Consider the following 17,761-nt stretch of genomic DNA (forward strand, 5'->3'; position numbering starts at 1 on the left):
TCAGGACTGCAGACTCACTCCCCATTGTTTTGAAAACTCACCACTTCAGACTCTGTACCTCAACACCTACTGTAGCAGGCCTACTCCCTTTTCCTTGTATCAATTCGTGTTGCCAGTTTTGTTTCTATCTTTCTTTCATAAATGGTACTGTATGTAGTTATACTATGCAGAGATGTAGCCGGTTACTTCTTCACGTTATGTTATAGTATTTAGATACTGTGTGCTTGACCACAAATGCCACAACAAACAACAATGTATTTAGATAGGATAGGATAGTAGGATGTTTAGACAGATGCAGATGGGCACAAGACCCTTGAGCACCAATCTCAGACAGTTCTTATAGTGTCCACTCTCAGAGATGCTATTCTAAATGGTCTTACTAAAGATATGAGACACACAAATAGTCACAGAAGTACAGATTATAATTATGCTGACACAGAGAGTAGGAGTATAAGCATCCTTAGGTGGGGATCAGCTGTTAAGATTAACAGCTGCCGTCGAGTTAGAATGAGTTACATTGGTGTGAAAAGTGGCTGACTAGCATTGAATGAGATTGAATGGCAAACAAATACACAATAACACATCTATAAATTCAGCCACCACAGGTTCATGGACTTTTCTCAGATTTGACACTTTGTACGCTGTGGATAAGCTCTGGATCTGCTAAAAGCTTTATTGTTCAATCTATTCAGCTCCATTACGCTTTGAAGACATCAACATCAGCATCTCGTACCGCCATAGACGATGCAATGCCATCAAGCCTCCCACATGTTGCATCAACCTGAATGATAATACCCGTTCGAAAACCATGAAACGATACACATCAGCACAGAACAATAGCGGTAATAATGACACAAAGTCCTCTGCATTAAAGTCCTGCGGTCATTGGGACTATTAACAGCAGATACAATGCCACTAGTCACATCTATGACCTGCTAGCATCATGTCCAGGGGGGGTACTTGTACATCAAGCTGCCTCACACTATTATGGAAACAGGAGATAAGCTGACCTATGGGGTCACATGGCTCACTGGCTCAGGAACTGTTGGTTCCCAAGTACTTACTTACTTACAGTACTTACTGGCAGTGGTGGAAAATAATTAAGCACATCTACTCAAAAGCCTACTGTACAATTCTGAGGTACTTTTACTTCATTGTTTTGAATACTTTATACTTCTACGGTTATTGCATCTCAGTTATTGTACTTTTTATTCCACTGCAATTATTTGACAGCTTTAGTCACTTAATTTATTTTTGCAAATTATTATTGCAAAACATACATTTATACGCTCCCATTTTATACTTTGACTGTTGAAAAATTGCCAATCTACAAAACAGGTTGTAGATGTAAAAAGTTCGACACATTTCCTTTTAAATGTTTTACTTTTACTTTGGTACTTCAAGTATACAGCATTTTAATGCCAATACTTTTATACTTTTACTCAAGTCAAATTTTGAACGTTTTTACTTAACTTTTACTTAACTAGCATCCCTATTCTGGGGTGAACGTTCTCCAAAAATTGCCGATCTACAAGATCTCAAGATCGGCTATTTTTGCCGAAGAGGTTTGATGTAGAGTAGAGGGAGTACAGGGCCTTGAAGGTTAAGTAAAAAAGTACTTTTTCCGGCACTACAGGTCACGTCTGGCGTTAGAGAGACGCACAGCTCTACAACGTCACTCGCAAGCAGACTTTCTGTTCCAAAACGGACTCACACTGTAAGACCGGGCTGGAAGAATGCTGTTGTTTTGGACCAGTGCTGTGGACCGGGCCTTTAAGGATAAAGAAAAGTGAAGTTCAGTGCAGTACATTTCTAAGTGATTTAGCCTACGCTAGGTGCATTTTTCTTATCAGACTCTGCAGTCTATAGCCTGGGGCTGTACTTTCTTAAAGCAGACTTTCCTGACTACCACATTTAAAGAAAAAAAAGAGTGACCTCTTTAATAATACAGAGCCATTTAGTTACCATCATAAAACTTGCTAAATCAGCAGAACCCAAACACATTCAGACTGCTCGGAAAGTTTTTCAACATTTCTATTAGACTCCACAGGCACGCACACTCGTACTGTATTATTATTACTGTGTGTGTGTGTGTGTGTGTGTGTGTGTGTGTGTGTGTGTGTGTGTGCCTACTGTACACACATGCATGCACAAACCCATGCAAGTACAGTACAGGCACGTGCACAAATATCTGTGATTCAGCCACCAACACGCACGCAGCCATGCATGCACACACACACACACACACACACACACACACACACACACACACACACACACACACACACACACACACACACACACACACACACACACACACACACACACACACACACACACACACACACACACACACAAACTACATTTTTATGTTCATCAACATTTTAGGATGCCGGTTTTATGAATGCCACTTAATCTTTCTTTTCTTCATTTTCTTCATTTTATAAGCCTACTTCTATAAGCCAATAATAGCTCTGCGACGTGTTGTGAGCTTGCAGATCAGTCATTGTCGGTGTGCGACAGCAGCGCGCAACAAAACATAAGTCACTCATAACTCTGTAATGGCTGGTGAATGTGTGTGACCCAAGCACACAGCAAGATGAGACGTAAGTTTAGGTGAAGCCCGTGGGCGTATTTATTCAAGGTTTGTGGGGAAAAGGTAGTGGAGGTGGTGTGGGTTGGTGGCTCCGTGGTGGCACAGCTCAGCTGGGGATCCGGAAGACTGGAGAGGAGAGGAGAGGCAGGTTTAGTGAAAAATAACCACCACAGGAGAACAACAGAAGGCTGGGGCTGTACTGTAACTGCGTAAAGTTGAACAGCTTGGCAAATAGCAGTGTAAGACTAAACAGTCTGGGACAACTGGGAAAAGCTAACTGTAGGCTGGCCTGTACTTTACTGTACGTGAATGACAGGTGAAGCTCTGGCGAGGAGTGAAGTGCAGACTAGAATGGAAGGCAGGAGATTGGTGAGGGAGAGCAGGTGCTCTCCCTCCCACGGAGCCAGGGTGTAGTCAGAGAGGGGGGAGGAGCTGTGAATGTGAAGGTGAGGAGGACTGAGCCGTAACAACTCCAACCCTAAACCTTAAAACCTATAAATATGTCCTGATATGTTTCCCAATTGTAATCCATAACTCAAAAAAATCCTTTAACCATAAAACAACCATTTATCTTGTGAGGACCAGGACAATGGTCCTCACAATCAAAACACTACTTGTGGGGGGACATTTTGTGCTCACAAGTATAGTAATGCAAGCGCACACGCACGCACCCGCACATTATCAGTAATTCAGCGGTGTGTACAGGTGGCGGTGTGTGTGAGCTGTGTCATCGCTTCCTCCTCACCGTACTTGACAGTGATTGGCAGTTGGGCCCAATTACGGCGGCAAACAGCTGACACACACCCGGGTCATCAAAATTCCCCCATTCGGACTCCCAGCTGTCAAAAAGTCCCATTGATCCGCGAAGCTGCACGTCGGCGCCGAAACCTTGTATGTCCAAAACCGTTCCTTTTTTAAATGATAATTGTAAAGATATTCAAAAGTAGCGAAGATAGCCGATCCACGAGCTCACAACGCGTCGCATCGCGATGCGTTGTGAGCTTGTAGATCTGCTATTTTCGCTGCTTTTGTGCGACGCTCTTGCATGATGAAGTACGGCGTTAAAATATGAAAAAACATAAAAAGTTGAAATATGGAGATATGAGGTTTCTGTCCGACAGCGACGCACATCCATAGGAAGCTGACTAAGTACTGTTACTGTCTAGGTCAGGCTAGACAACGTCTGGGGTTGCATCAATTAATGATGCATCATGGGAGATTGACGGGATTATGGTAAATGTGGCCTGGGTGCGGGCGGCGCTCGGCGGTGCTATTATGCTCTGTCTGTCTCTGTGTGAATGCATATGCATGTGTGCATACTGTATGTGTGTGTGTGTGTGTGTGTGTGTGTTTATACATATGCATGTATGCAAATGTGGTTGCATTTTTTGTGTGTATGTTATGTATGTTATTTATGTATTGCATTTATGTGCGTGCGTGCGTGCGTGCGTGCGTGCGTGCGTGCGTGCGTGCGTGCGTGCGTGCGTGCGTGCGTGTGAGAGAGAGAGAGTATGTGCATTAAAGGAGTAGTTCACCCAAAAAAAACGTATTTTCTATCCATTACACATTCCATGAAGCCTTGGACTCATGGAGGAGAGAGAGAGAGAGAGAGAGAGAGAGAGAGAGAGAGAGAGAGAGAGAGAGAGAGAGAGAGAGAGAGAGAGAGAGAGAGAGAGAGAGAGAGAGAGAGAGAGAGAGAGAGAGAGAGAGAGAGAGAGAGAGAGAGAGAGAGAGAGAGAGAGAGAGAGAGAGAGAGAGAGAGAGAGAGAGAGAGAGAGAGAGAGAGAGTGAGTCTGGGTCCGATAGTCAAAGCATTTAAGCGTTTGGCAATCTGAAAAGCAAAGCAAAAATAACTGGCACATTGTGCAGCTGAAAAGTAGGCAACGGGACGTAATGAGCTTATATAAATATTATGAAAATTCATTGCTCCATGTAATCTGCTTCTGTTCCATTAAACGCTCTCCGTCTTTCTTTGATTCATAATGCCACTCATTAATACCATATATAATAGGATAAAATGAGTGGGTTCACACCAAAAAAAAAGAAAAATAAAATCCATAATGATGCCCTAGAGGTTTGGCTGCAGCCTAAGGGGGTTTCCAACCTATAGCAGCTGGGAACATCTGGTTGGATTATGTGAATGAGTGATGCTTTAGGCCTCAAGGTGCCCAAGAGCAAGGCACTTAACCCTGCAGGCCAGTGGGCACCGATGGGGAACTGTGGGTGCAGGTGTGAATGTTAACTAAGGTTCTCTTTATTTGAAAAAGTACTAAAATGTTTTACTTAAGTAAAAGTATACTGCAATGTAGAAGTACTCTGTTACAAGTGAAAGTCTTGAGTAAAATAAAAATGTACTTAAAGTACCATTCAAATTACTTAAATTATTTGAAAATAGCAGATCTACAAGCTCAAGTAGTTTTCAAATAGTCTATGTACAAAATAGGGCTAAAGTGGTTAATGTATGTTTTATAATGTGGTCATTTATATCTGCGTGCAAAGTAACTAGAAACTAAAGTTTTCAAATAATTGTAGCAATATTTGTCTCTGAGATGTAGTGGAGTAAAAGTATACAATTGGAAATACTCTGGTAAAGTAAAAGTACCCCAATTGTACTCAAGTATAGTACTTGAGTGAATGCACTATACTTTACACCACTAACAGAGAGATGGACAGAGTGTGCTCTGCAAAGTACGGTGTGTGATTCTCAACACTTTTGAATTTCAAGGACCCCCAGTTTGATATACATTAGACCACGGACCCCCATTTGATCTCTGGGATCCTAATATGCACTATCAAATTGTAAGTGTGAAGAGTGTACAAATTCCATGTACAGCATACACTCTACTAGCCTGCAGACCTGCAAAGGGGACCCGCAAGGGTCAATTTGGACACATACATTATTTTTAAAATCTAAAATGTTCTGGGACGACCCGATAGCCGGTGGCACGTACGGTACCACGAATGGGTTCTAATGCCTGACAGTGAGTACTCGATATCTAACCGGCCGGACCATTATGCTCCCCTACTCTCTGTCACGATCCCTGTTGTGTTCTGTCCCCGTTGTGTTTTCTTGTGTTCCTTGTTTCTTAAGCTATCAGTGTTTTAGTTTACAGTTGTGTTGCTTTGGTTTCAGTTGGTGTTTTACTTTATTTTGTAGTGATGTCCTAGTGTTTTCCTGTTTTCCTTAGTTACTGTCACCTGTATGTCTCACCTCCTTGTGATTATTATTATCTCCACCTGTGTCCTGTTAGTCCCCTAGCCTGTACCTGTTTTGAGGGCCCTGGTGTGAATGTTCTCATGCCCGACCCTTGCACAGTGTTTGTGCCAAGTTTGGTGCGAATTGGAGCAACAGTGTACCTGTGGCCCATTCGGGTCTGGCTCCTGGGGGCCACACGTGGCCCCGGTGAGACTATTCTCATGGCAGACCTCTGGACAGTGTTTGTGCCAAGTTCGGTGCGGATTGGAACAGCGGTGCACCTCGCAAGTCCAGATGTTTAGCTTGTGACACCCACCGTCAACCCATAAGGCAATTTTAAAATAGGATAGGATAGGATAAAGCTTAAGGCCTACTGTTTATTTTCTCAGCCATTCAGTCCATAAAATGTTAAAATCACTCCCAAATGGATGTCTTGAAATAGCTTACTTACTGTATACAGATCAGCATGATTAACCATTGGTGTTTTGGTCATTAGATTTCCGATTGCATTGTTTTCTTCACTGACTTAACAGTCAGTTTTTGTTTTATTTTTCATTTTATGTGTATTCTGAATCAGGAGGTTCACATAACAGACTTGTGAATACCCTGGTTAGCAATACGTAATGAATGATTTATGAGCTTGTGAACATGCATAACTGCAGCCATGTGTTTGACATGCCTGCAGTTAAGTCAGATATGCATAATCCATTCATATACGGTACGTGTATGTATTTATGTATTAGTGTGTGTGTGTGTGTGTGTGTGTGTGTGTGTGTGTGTGTGTGTGTGTGTGTGTGTGTGTGTGTGTGTGTGTGTGTGTGTGTGTGTGTGTGTGTGTATGTGTGTGTGTGTGTGTGTGTGTGTGTGTGTGTGTGTGTGTGTGTGTGTGTACCTGGCAACATTGGGGGGGGGGTTACACGTGTGTGTACAGCAGTTTAAAATGTTCCCCCGCAATAGCATGTGTGTGTGAGCGTGTGCATGCATGCATGTGCGCTGAGGTGCTTCTGAGGTGCTTCATTAATTTCATGTTCCTAGCTTCCACAGCAGTGCGGCCTTGAGGAAGATCCAACTCCTTTACTAGCTCATCTTAATGAGATGAATGAGCCAGGATGATATATTCCACTGATTCTCAACCTTTTTCATTTCAAGGATCCCACTTTGATAATGCATTAAGTCATTTCGTTAGTGTGTGTGTGTGTGTGTGTGTGTGTGTGTGTGTGTGTGTGTGTGTGTGTGTGCGCGTGTGTGCGTGTGCGCGTGCGCGTGCATGTGTGTGTATAATGAGTACTTTAAAGTATAATTTGAAGTAAAACATCTGAGTACTTCTTCCACTGCTGGTGTCACAGTGTGGAGCGGTGTATCCATCGGCCTCAGCACAGAATGAGGAAAATTGCTCAGATTTTCCCAGAATACCATATTCCACCCCACAGGTCACTCACTCAGAATACGCTGATCACATAATGCAGATATATAGAAGTTATCTCAAGACACTTTACATATAAAGCAGGTGGAGATATCCGTCTTCCAGCTACGTTCTATGATTTGCACTCAGACCAATTATATTTATCTTCGCTTTTTAACAACTTTCCACCCTATTCTGGGCTTATTATGGGTGAAAATTGTTAAACTCTGTCAAAAAAGTTCAGTTCAGTCCAACACCCTCACTGAAGAGCATTGTTGCTGTCGGGTGGAAACCTTGTGTGTCCAACACTGTTACTTTTTTATTATTATTATTATTATTATTATTTTAAACAACTACAAGCTCTCAAGCGTGTGATCTTGTAGATCTGCTATATTTTCACCACTTTTGTGTGACACTCAGGTTTCCATGTGTAAAATTTGTTTTTGTGCAGGCTCCATCGTTTTGATTCCAGAAAGAGAAAGAAAAGAAAGGGTAAGGGGAAAAAAATAAGGAATAAAAAAACGAGACAACAAGGTATCTACATAAATTTACACATAGCACATGTGCGTGAGGTTTAGAAATAAGGTGCGTGAGCACAGCAACTGGTATACTGTATAGCTTGTGAGCTTGTAGATCTGTTATTTTTGGCTAATATAAAGTGGTTAAGGTAAAACATTTTTATCATATCCCACAAAGATTTGGCGGCCCCCCTGTAGTAACTCTGAGGACCCCCTGTTGAAGACCCCAGCTGTATACTGTTCATATGTTGATACCAGGTGTCTGACCAACAGCAACGGTATAAAGGCTTACTATTTCCCACATTTAACTATATAGTCAAAATAGTACAATGATTTCCTGTAAGTCAAGTTTGTTCCACATTGTTCATTTGTTCTGTTTATTTAGGCACATCACTCACTCTAGACTTTGACAGAAAAATGATTTATTGCAAGGATGATGCAATGCAGCCAATTTCCTCCCCTCCCTGTTTCTTTGTTGTTGTCGGACTTGTCAGGATTACAAAGTAGAATCGATGCACATCAAGCATGAGTTCTGTTAACAACCTTCACTGTGCAAATAAACAAAACACAGCAGATGGAACATGGACTGTAACAACCTCCATTTTTCCCAGTGGTGGAAGAAGTACTCATAGTTTTTTTTATTATAAGGTAAATGTAGCAATACCACAATTTAAAAGGCGGTCTGTATTAAAATGTTTTAGTCCTACAATATCCACCTTATTCTTGGCCCTTATCCAGGGCAGCGCCATAAAACCATAAAACATTTGATTCTGTGTCAAATAATATTTGAAGGTAAGGTAAAAAAAAAGAAGGTATTTATTAAATATAGTATATAATATAATTAAATATTCATTATTTGTTTTGACACAGAATCAAATGTTTTATGGTCATGATTCGCCAGGAGCCTGGATGGCTTGGTTCCAGGCTTAAAATAATTTATATAAATATTTTCGGGTTTTCCATCTGTGGCCGTCACTGCTATGTCCTAATAGGCTGCAGGTGTAATGCCGGTAAACAGTGGGTTGCAAGATTTTGCAAGCGGACAGGTCCAAGAAAACAAGCCCAAAAGAAGCAACTGGGCTAAGTTTTATCACTTTACATTGGCTATATGAAAATAGCAGATGTACATGCTTACAGCGCGTCACATTGGAACACGTTGTGAGCTTGTAGATCTGCTATTTGTTTTTAAATAGGGGGAAAATGTATATATTTTTGTAAAATAGTATTGAAACATTTTAACAACACAAATCTTGTATGGGGTCCCTGGCACAAAATATTTTCAGATGGGGGTCCGAGGACAAATACATATTAATCTGGGGGTCCTTATAACATGAATAAATGTGGGAACCACTGTTTTAAAAAACATTAGGAAGCAAGCCCAAAGCAACTACACTTTAAAAAAAACATCCCAAAGTCGCTTATTACAAAGCAGACATGGCAACACTGGTAAACAGGAAACTCTTTGATATGTGTATTGGCATCAGAATATACAAACTGTACCAAAGTAAAAGTACTTTATCAAGCTCACAACGTGCCTCGATGCAACACGTTGTGAGCTTGTAGATCGACTATTTTCGATTAGCCAAATTGGTTAATGTATGTTTTGTAATAATAATCTAAAACTACAAAGTAACTTGTAACTATAACGTTTTCAATCAATTGTAGGGGAGTAAAAAGTACAATATTAGCACACAAACCATGTTTCCAACCCCCGGACACCACTGCAGCCATGGTTCACCAAGTAGTGAACCAGAGTGCATAACACATAAATAAGGCATAAATAAGTCCATCACGTAGCTGGCCTGTGGGTTCACTCAAATTCTTTACTGCATGCCCCCCCCGCTCCCCTCTCTCCTCTCCCCCATGTTTCCTGTCTCTCTGTTCACTCTGCCTTCGAATAAAACAGAAATGCCAAAACAATAATATTTAAAAGAAAACTGATTACCCCTCAGCGCACACCGTCACGGGTTAGTATACTTGAAACCAATTCAAACAACACAGAAGTCTTACTGCTTTTCACATCTCTCCACCACCCCCTTCACCCCTATTTTCCTCTGCAACGACCTTTACACCAAAGCGTCCAGGGTCAGCGACTGACCCCTCCCAGAACCGTGACCCCTTCCTTCACCACCCTCAGCACCACCTCTCTGACCACTGTCCCATTCTTTCAGTAAACAACCCTTTATGGTTGTGGTTAAACAACCTCAGTGTGGTTGTGTCTGCCTTAGTGAAATAAAAAGTAAATGAGCACACTGCTGAGCATTCATTACGGGGCTAGAGAATAAGGTTTTATTGCAAACGGGATGGACAAACAAACAATTCATCCGTCCAATGAGGTGTCGGAGGCGACAAGGATGGAGAACGGTCATTATTTCAAATGAGGCCATTTATTGCAGCCCATCCATAAGCGTGGAGGAGGACCGCTGCTCTACTTTTTTATTTGTCTTGTTGGAACACAGATGATGGGGAAGCACATATCACTGTCAAACTGCAATGTGATCTTATCCAGGTGACACAAATTGCTGCTTTGAAATGCGACGCTGTCTTGTCAAAGCACTTTTGTTTTGACATGGCAAATCAGCGGCTTTCAGTTTCACACATGCACTGCAACATACATTACCTGGAGTTGCTGCATGAGAGAGCACAAAATGTAATGTCCAGATCAGTTGGACCGGTCCAGATATGCAACAGACTTGATAATAAAACAATAATATTAATATATCATTATATCGTCTCTGTCGGGTGGAAACCTCATATGTCCAAAACTGTTACTTTTCAGGATTCAAATTCAACGGTAGCAAAAGTAGCAGATCTGCAAGCTCGAAAGAAACGCGTCGCGCCACGTTTTGAGCTTGGAGATCTGCTACTTCTGCTACGTTTGTGTGACGCTGTAGTAGGATTGTTAATTTATGAAAAAACTCAAACAATTAGAATTACGGAGATTTCTGCCCGACAACAGCGATATATTATTACTAACTAGGACGGCGGCCTCGGGACACATTTTGTGTGACACACACACACACACACACACACACACACACACACACACACACACACACACCACACACCACACACCACACACCACAAACATCACAGAACTTCACTGGTTCTGGAGTCAGGTCCTGAAGCCATAGCAGTGGAAAAGAGACAAAAGTGGACATTTGTGCCAGATGTAATTAAATTCCCTTCCGGTGAGATATTGCGTTTATGGGAATGGGAAGGTCGTGAGGTCACAGTCACACTGACCTTTGACCACTTTCTAATCAGTTCAATCTTGAGTCCAAGTGGACGTTTGAGCCTAATTTGAAGAACCTCCCTCAAGGCCTTCCTGAGATATCACGTTAGCAAGAATGGGACAGACAGACGGACAGCCACGGCTGACGCTGATGGATGCATACAAATGTATGAATGATGAAAATATGGTTTATGGGAATCATTCTGGTTTTACTTTACTGAATTCTCACATCAGCTGTAAACTCATATTAATCAGTAGTATTATATTATGTTGGGGCATTTATCCTTCTGTTCAAAACCTCTGAACCAAATTCTGTGCATGTGCGTGCCTGAGTGTGCACGTGTTCCTGCGTGCGTGCGTTGTATAATGAGGCTTGACCCTCATCCCAGTATCTATATATATAATCATATATAATAATACTTGCCCACTGTTAAGCTGTGTAAGCATACAGTATGTGTATCTGACACCATGTGCTTTCCTTAACCAAAATACTGCAGACCCAAGTATATACAGGATGTCACCCAGTTGACGTAACACTGTCATTTGCTTGCTGGAACATCATGTTTCTGTAGCTTACCTACTTCTGTATCCGTTATGACTCACGTACAGTTCTGTATCCTCCGGTCATATATATATATATATATATATATATATATATATATATATATATATATATATATATATATATATATATATATATATATATATACGTGTGTGTATGTAAACCCCTTGGTCAATTTCTTGTTAATACTAAAATAGGATTACAGCATGGAGATGGAGATACAAGGTTTTTCTGCCCGACATGGACGATATGAGACATAAGTGAGAGAGGAAGCCATGTGTTAGAGGGAAGGTTGTTCTGTGAGGTCTGCATGGGGTATTGTCAGTGGAGGGAGAGGTATGTGTAGCACAGGCTGACAATGAAATACCTCAGCTTGTAATTGCTTTGGGGCGAGCCAGGCGTTGCATTGGGTCCTCTGGCAACGGAACACTTTGCTTTGGTCAAAACCCAGAGGTTCACAAAGGAGAGAGAGAGAGAGACTGGAGAACTACTGTACAACTAACCTTTGGGCTGGGGCCATGAGGATATTGTTGTTGTCGGGTGGAAACCTCTTATCTCCATATTCTAACTTTTTGTGTTTTTCCGTAAATTAATGCCCTACTTGATCACACTACAGCTTCACACAACAGTATCAAAAGTAGCAGATCTACAAGCTCGAAACGCGGCACAAAACGATGCTTTTTGAGCTTGTACATCCGCTACTTTTGCTATTTTTAAATTTGAATCCTGAAAAGTAACAGTTTTCCACCCGACAGAGATGATATTGCAAGGGGCCCACAAATAAATGGCAAAACAAGATTGAAATGTTTGTGTTATGATTTTTTAAAAAATCTTTAAAACCTTGAAATGTGAGTTTTCATTTATTGTGATACTGCTAAATAGGAAGTTAAAGTAGGCTATGCTACGTTAGTTCCATTAATCCATGCCGAAACATGATTAATAGATTGACCATAACCTACTCTGCCTGCTCTGAAAAGAAACGCGGCCCACCCATCCGACCACTTCCGTGTACCGGCAGCCTAGCGGACACAGATGGGTGGGCTGCAAACGCTTTAGAGATTGTCAAGTGGGCCCTGATCCAGAAATGGTTGAGAACCACTGAACTACAAGACAAAGGGTGATGAGAGAAAGGTGTGGAAGAGAGAAAGAGATGGAAAGGAGAGCCAAAGGGGAACGGGGGGGGGGGGGTTGGAGAGATTTCCTGAAGTGATTGGTAGAGATGGAGGCATTATCCTCTCAAGGGGGTTACAATACCAAAGTACACGCTTGGCCAAGCTTCCCATGGAATGAACTGGAAGAGGGAAAAGCGCGAGCACAGTGTACGTGAGGAAGAAAGGAAATAGGAAGCTTGATTTGTGAGGATATACAGTGGTGGAAAGTATAAGTACGGTACATTACTCAAGTACTGCACTTGAGTAAACTTTTTTGGTACTTTTACTTTACTTGAGTATGTTCCTTTTCCAGTACTTTATACTTCTACTCCACGACATCTAATAGGCATTTTTTTAAACTTTTTATTCCACTACAAATATTTGAACATTTTGTCACACGTTCCTTTGTAGATTTTTTATTCATTTATTACAAAACATGCATTAACCAGTTAAGCCCTATTTTACTTTGGATCGTGACGCATTGTGAGCAATTGTAGATCGGCTACAGTGGCGTAGCCAGAAAGTTGGCAGCAGCTGGGCATGGGGATTTGTGGGTGGGCACTCATGCACGCGCGCGCAGGGTTTATTATGTTATTTAATTGTTATTTTTGCCTTAATTTTCATGAAAACATTGACAGGTCGCAAATAATGCCCCGTTGTCCGCCTCCTCCGCGCGTCCGCAGTCCGCGGCTGTCCGCCTCCACTCACAGAGCACAGGCACAGTTCACAAGCAGAAAAAATGTTTTCTTCTTTTTTTTTTTGGGTGGGCACAACAGCCAGGTGGGTGGGCCCAGGCCTACCTATGCCCACCCGTGGCTACGCCCCTGATCGGCTATTTTCGACAATTTTGAAAACCTTTGAGAATAACATACATGCAGGTATATACAGCTCCCCTGGCATGCTTGAACAACAGTTTGCGCCATCTGCTGATAGTGAACAAAATCAGATCTCACTGAATCAAACTGTGTCAGTTCAGATCAAAGATCCGAAACTGACAACTCCTGGCAAAAGAATGACAACCTGTATGATCGTCAACAGTGCCCAGCCACCCTTGATTTGTGATGAAGACGAGACAAAACATTCCACATGGTAAATGTCCTGAGACAGCATCAGCATTCCACTGCAGCCATTCTGAGACCGGCTAGGTCACACCGCTGTGACTATTCTCTGCAAACGGAAACAGTTTCATCTCGTCACAAATCTCTGATCTGTGAAGTGGATATGACAACACAAGATACTGTAAACTGTAGATAACAACATATAGCATATAACATTACCAAAACGTCCATACTGTAGTTTGTTTTCAACTTGTCTAGTGCACTTTCCACATAAGTGCAATCCTCTCTGTTTGACCTATATGTCACACCATCAACCCCATATATTCTAATTCTGTGGAATGATCCCCCCCCCCCTTATCTCCACCACTTTCAAAGCACTGGTGGCTTGTAAGTTAGTATTCATGCAACAAAATGGAGCAGTTGTGTTTTTTTTCCTTGTTTGTTTAATTTATTCTAATATCGATCCACTCCCTCTGTGCCGCGGCTCAGGGCTTTTATCACACCCCAGCATAAACACATCGCACGCAAACGTGGGTCTGCAAAACATTTACCCTGCACATCGATTCACTTCGGCAAATCATAACTAATGTACGTCTACAAGCAAGCGGACGCCTCTCCCCCCCACCCCCCCTTCTCCTCCTTCTCCATCTTCTACGCTTTATTTCCCAGAACGATCATTTTCCGGCCGGGGAGTTAATTGAATCCGGCGTCGGGCGTAAAGTAGTAGGTCCTTAGCCACAGTTGCCTGCCCGCGGTGCGTACGAGGCGCGAGCATAGACTGTTTATCTGGAGCCAGGTTTTAGAGAGGGAGAGAGAGAGAGAGAGAGAGAGAGAGAGAGGCCAATGGTGTGTGATGCACACACCCACTAAGTTATATTAAGAGGCTGGATGTTCAGGGTACCTAATGGTTGTTTAGACAGAGAGTGTTGTTTGCACGGTCCAATTTATCCTAGGATTGGGCAACAATCCCAGAACTGTAGCATAATATTTATATCAAATTGCCCTTTTTTTTTTTGCTTCAGAACCACTATTGGAAAGTGTTTCTCGAAGGAATTTACGACTGGAAATATTGTAGATTACCAGGGACAAGGGCATTTGAAAATGTGTCGATTCACAGTCGGCTCTGAGATGTGTGCACTTTTTAAGTTCCTATCTGGGATTCAGCACCGTGCTAAGAGGCACTTGGGCAGAACTGGGCCTGGCAGACATCCAGCTGGTGCACAGTGGATTTGATAAGCAGCAGGCCACCTGATATGTGTGGTTCCCAGTGGTGTAAAGTAACTAGGTCCATTTACTCAAGTACTGTACTTGAGTACAATTTTGAGGTATTTTTTACTTTACTGGAGTATTTCCCATTTTCAATACTTTTACTTCTACTCCACTACATCTCAGAGGCAAATATTGTACTTTTACTCCATTACAATTATTTGAAAACTTTAGTTAATAGTTACTTTGCTAATATAAATGATTACATTTTAAAACATACACTTTAGCCCTATTTTATACCTAGGATATTAGCCTAGAATTGTTCCCCCTTCTTTCATAGCTTCAGTGGTGGAAAAAAGTACTCTTACTTACTTAACTCAAAGTAGTAATACCACAATATAAAAACACTCTGTTACAAGTAAAAGACCTGTATTCAAAAGTGAACTTAAAAGTAAAAAAAAGTATTTGTCAGACTTTTCAAAATTGGGAGCAGATCTGATCTTTTCGAAGTTTAAAATAATGCTTCAGAGGTAAGTTTTAAAATGATTATTGGTACTGGAGTAAGAAGTACAATATTTGCCTCTGAGATGTAGTGGAGTATACGAGTAAAAGTATTGACAATTGGAAATAGTCAAGCAAAGTAAAAATGCCTTAACATTGTACTACATTCTACTCAAGTACAGTACTTGAGTACATGTACCTAGTTACTTTGCACCACTGCGAAGCCTCCCCTTTCAAAGTGTTTTGGTTGATGCACTCCCAGCTGAGCTGAATAACTTTTAGCGACCCTAATGGTTGAGGAAGCCCTGCATGCCACCAACCAGAGGACCGCTTAAATATTCATCTCCACACGATACAAAAATGAAAGAAATACAACACAAAGTACTTTCATGGATGGTGGTAGAACAAAAGGGAGGGGGGGGGGGTAGTTTGAAGTCAATGGGCAGGTTTCGTGTTGCCATGTCTGCTTATTTAAAGTGACTGTGGGCTTGTTTTTCTCTAGAGTTATACTTATAAATATTTGTAGTGGCGGGTTGCGTTTTTTTGGGCTTGTTTCTAAAGTGTGTAGTTGCTTATTTGGGCTTGCTGTCTAATGTTGTTTAAGCCAGTGGTTCTCAAACATTTTCATGTCAAGAACCACCAAATAATATGTATTTGTCTGCAGACTGAAAATGTTTGGGCCATGTGACCCGTGTACCAGATTTGTGTTCATAATTGTGTTCACATCTTTTCCAAGATAATTTTTTTAATTAGCTGGTCTACAAGCTCACATAGCCAATGTACATTGGCTATTTTCAAATAGCCAATGTATATAGGCTAGACCTCTTTGCTTGTTTCTCTCACAAAATCTGGCAACACTGGCAGGCAGAGGTGTGATGCTGCAGCCAGGCCCACCACAGTGACACTCCCACAGTGCAGTGGCTTTATAAAAATAGCCCACGCTTTGCACCTCTCTCTCTCTCTCTCTCTCTCTCTCTCTCTCTCTCTCTCTCTCTCTCTCTCTCTCTCTCTCTCTCTCTCTCTCTCTCTCTCTCTCTCTCTCCCCACAACACGCCGGCACAACGGCTTCCATCTGCCGTGATGAGGGACATTGCATAACCAACTCTGCTCAGGTGGAAGAGAAGGTGTGTGTGCGTGCAAGGTGCATACGTGTGTGTGTGTGTGTGTGTGTGTGTGTGTGTGTGTGTGTGTGTGTGTGTGTGTGTGTGTGTGTGTGTGTGTGTGTGTGTGTGTGTGTGTGTGTGTGTGTGTGTGTGTGCATGCGCGTGCGTGCGTGCGTGCGTGCGTGCGTGCGTATGTGTGCGAGGTCCCCCAGGCCTCTGGCTGAGAACAGCATGTCTTGGACGTTGTGCAGGTAACAGAAGAGGACAGAGGACATGAGAGGTCATTCAAGCCATCGCTGCCAGCGAGCCAGCAGGAGGAGAGAGATTCACTGTTTGCCTCGAGGACACGTTGTTGGAAGCAGGGATCGAGCCCGGGACGTTCCTTTCAAGGCGGGTGACTCCTAGTCTCTCGAGGCTAAACAGTCTGCAGTGTGCAAGGGAAGTGCTGAAAATGATACGGGAGTAAAGCGGATGCCCCACCTCTCCCCGCTTCCGTTTCAAAATGCACACACGTGCACACACACGTTCACACACACACGCACGCACGCACGCACGCACGCACGCACGCACGCACGCACGCACGCACGCACGCACGCACACACACACACACACACACACACACACACACACACACACACACACACACACACACACACACACACACACACACACACACACACACACACACACACACACACACACACACACACACACACACACAGAGTTTTGTATCACTATACTTCTGAGGACATCAACATTTTAGGTTGGCAATTTTATGAATGCCATTTTATTTTTTTGCCATTTTAACCGTAAACCTAAAGACAAAAAATAGTAGATCTAATAGCAGGCTATTTTTCGGTGCACGACACCAGCACTCAACTACGTATAAATCAGGCATAATTCCAACCCAAGACCCTAAACCTAACCTCTAAATACCTGATCCTAACCCTAAACCCATGCAACCTGAATCTTTTCTAATTATAACCCTATCTCTAAACAACGTTTTCTATTTCTCAAATTCTACTATACTTGTGGGGACATTTTGGTCCTCACAAGTAACACACACACACACACACACACACACACACACACACACACACACACACACACACACACACACACACACACACACACACACACACACACACACACACACACACACACACACACACACACACACACACACACACACACAATCAAAAGCAATTGCTTGGCATACCGGTGTGAATAGGT

Source organism: Gymnoscopelus microlampas (assembly GCF_963454915.1).
Source record: "Gymnoscopelus microlampas genome assembly, chromosome: 2".
Taxonomy (NCBI): Eukaryota; Metazoa; Chordata; class Actinopteri; order Myctophiformes; family Myctophidae; genus Gymnoscopelus; species Gymnoscopelus microlampas.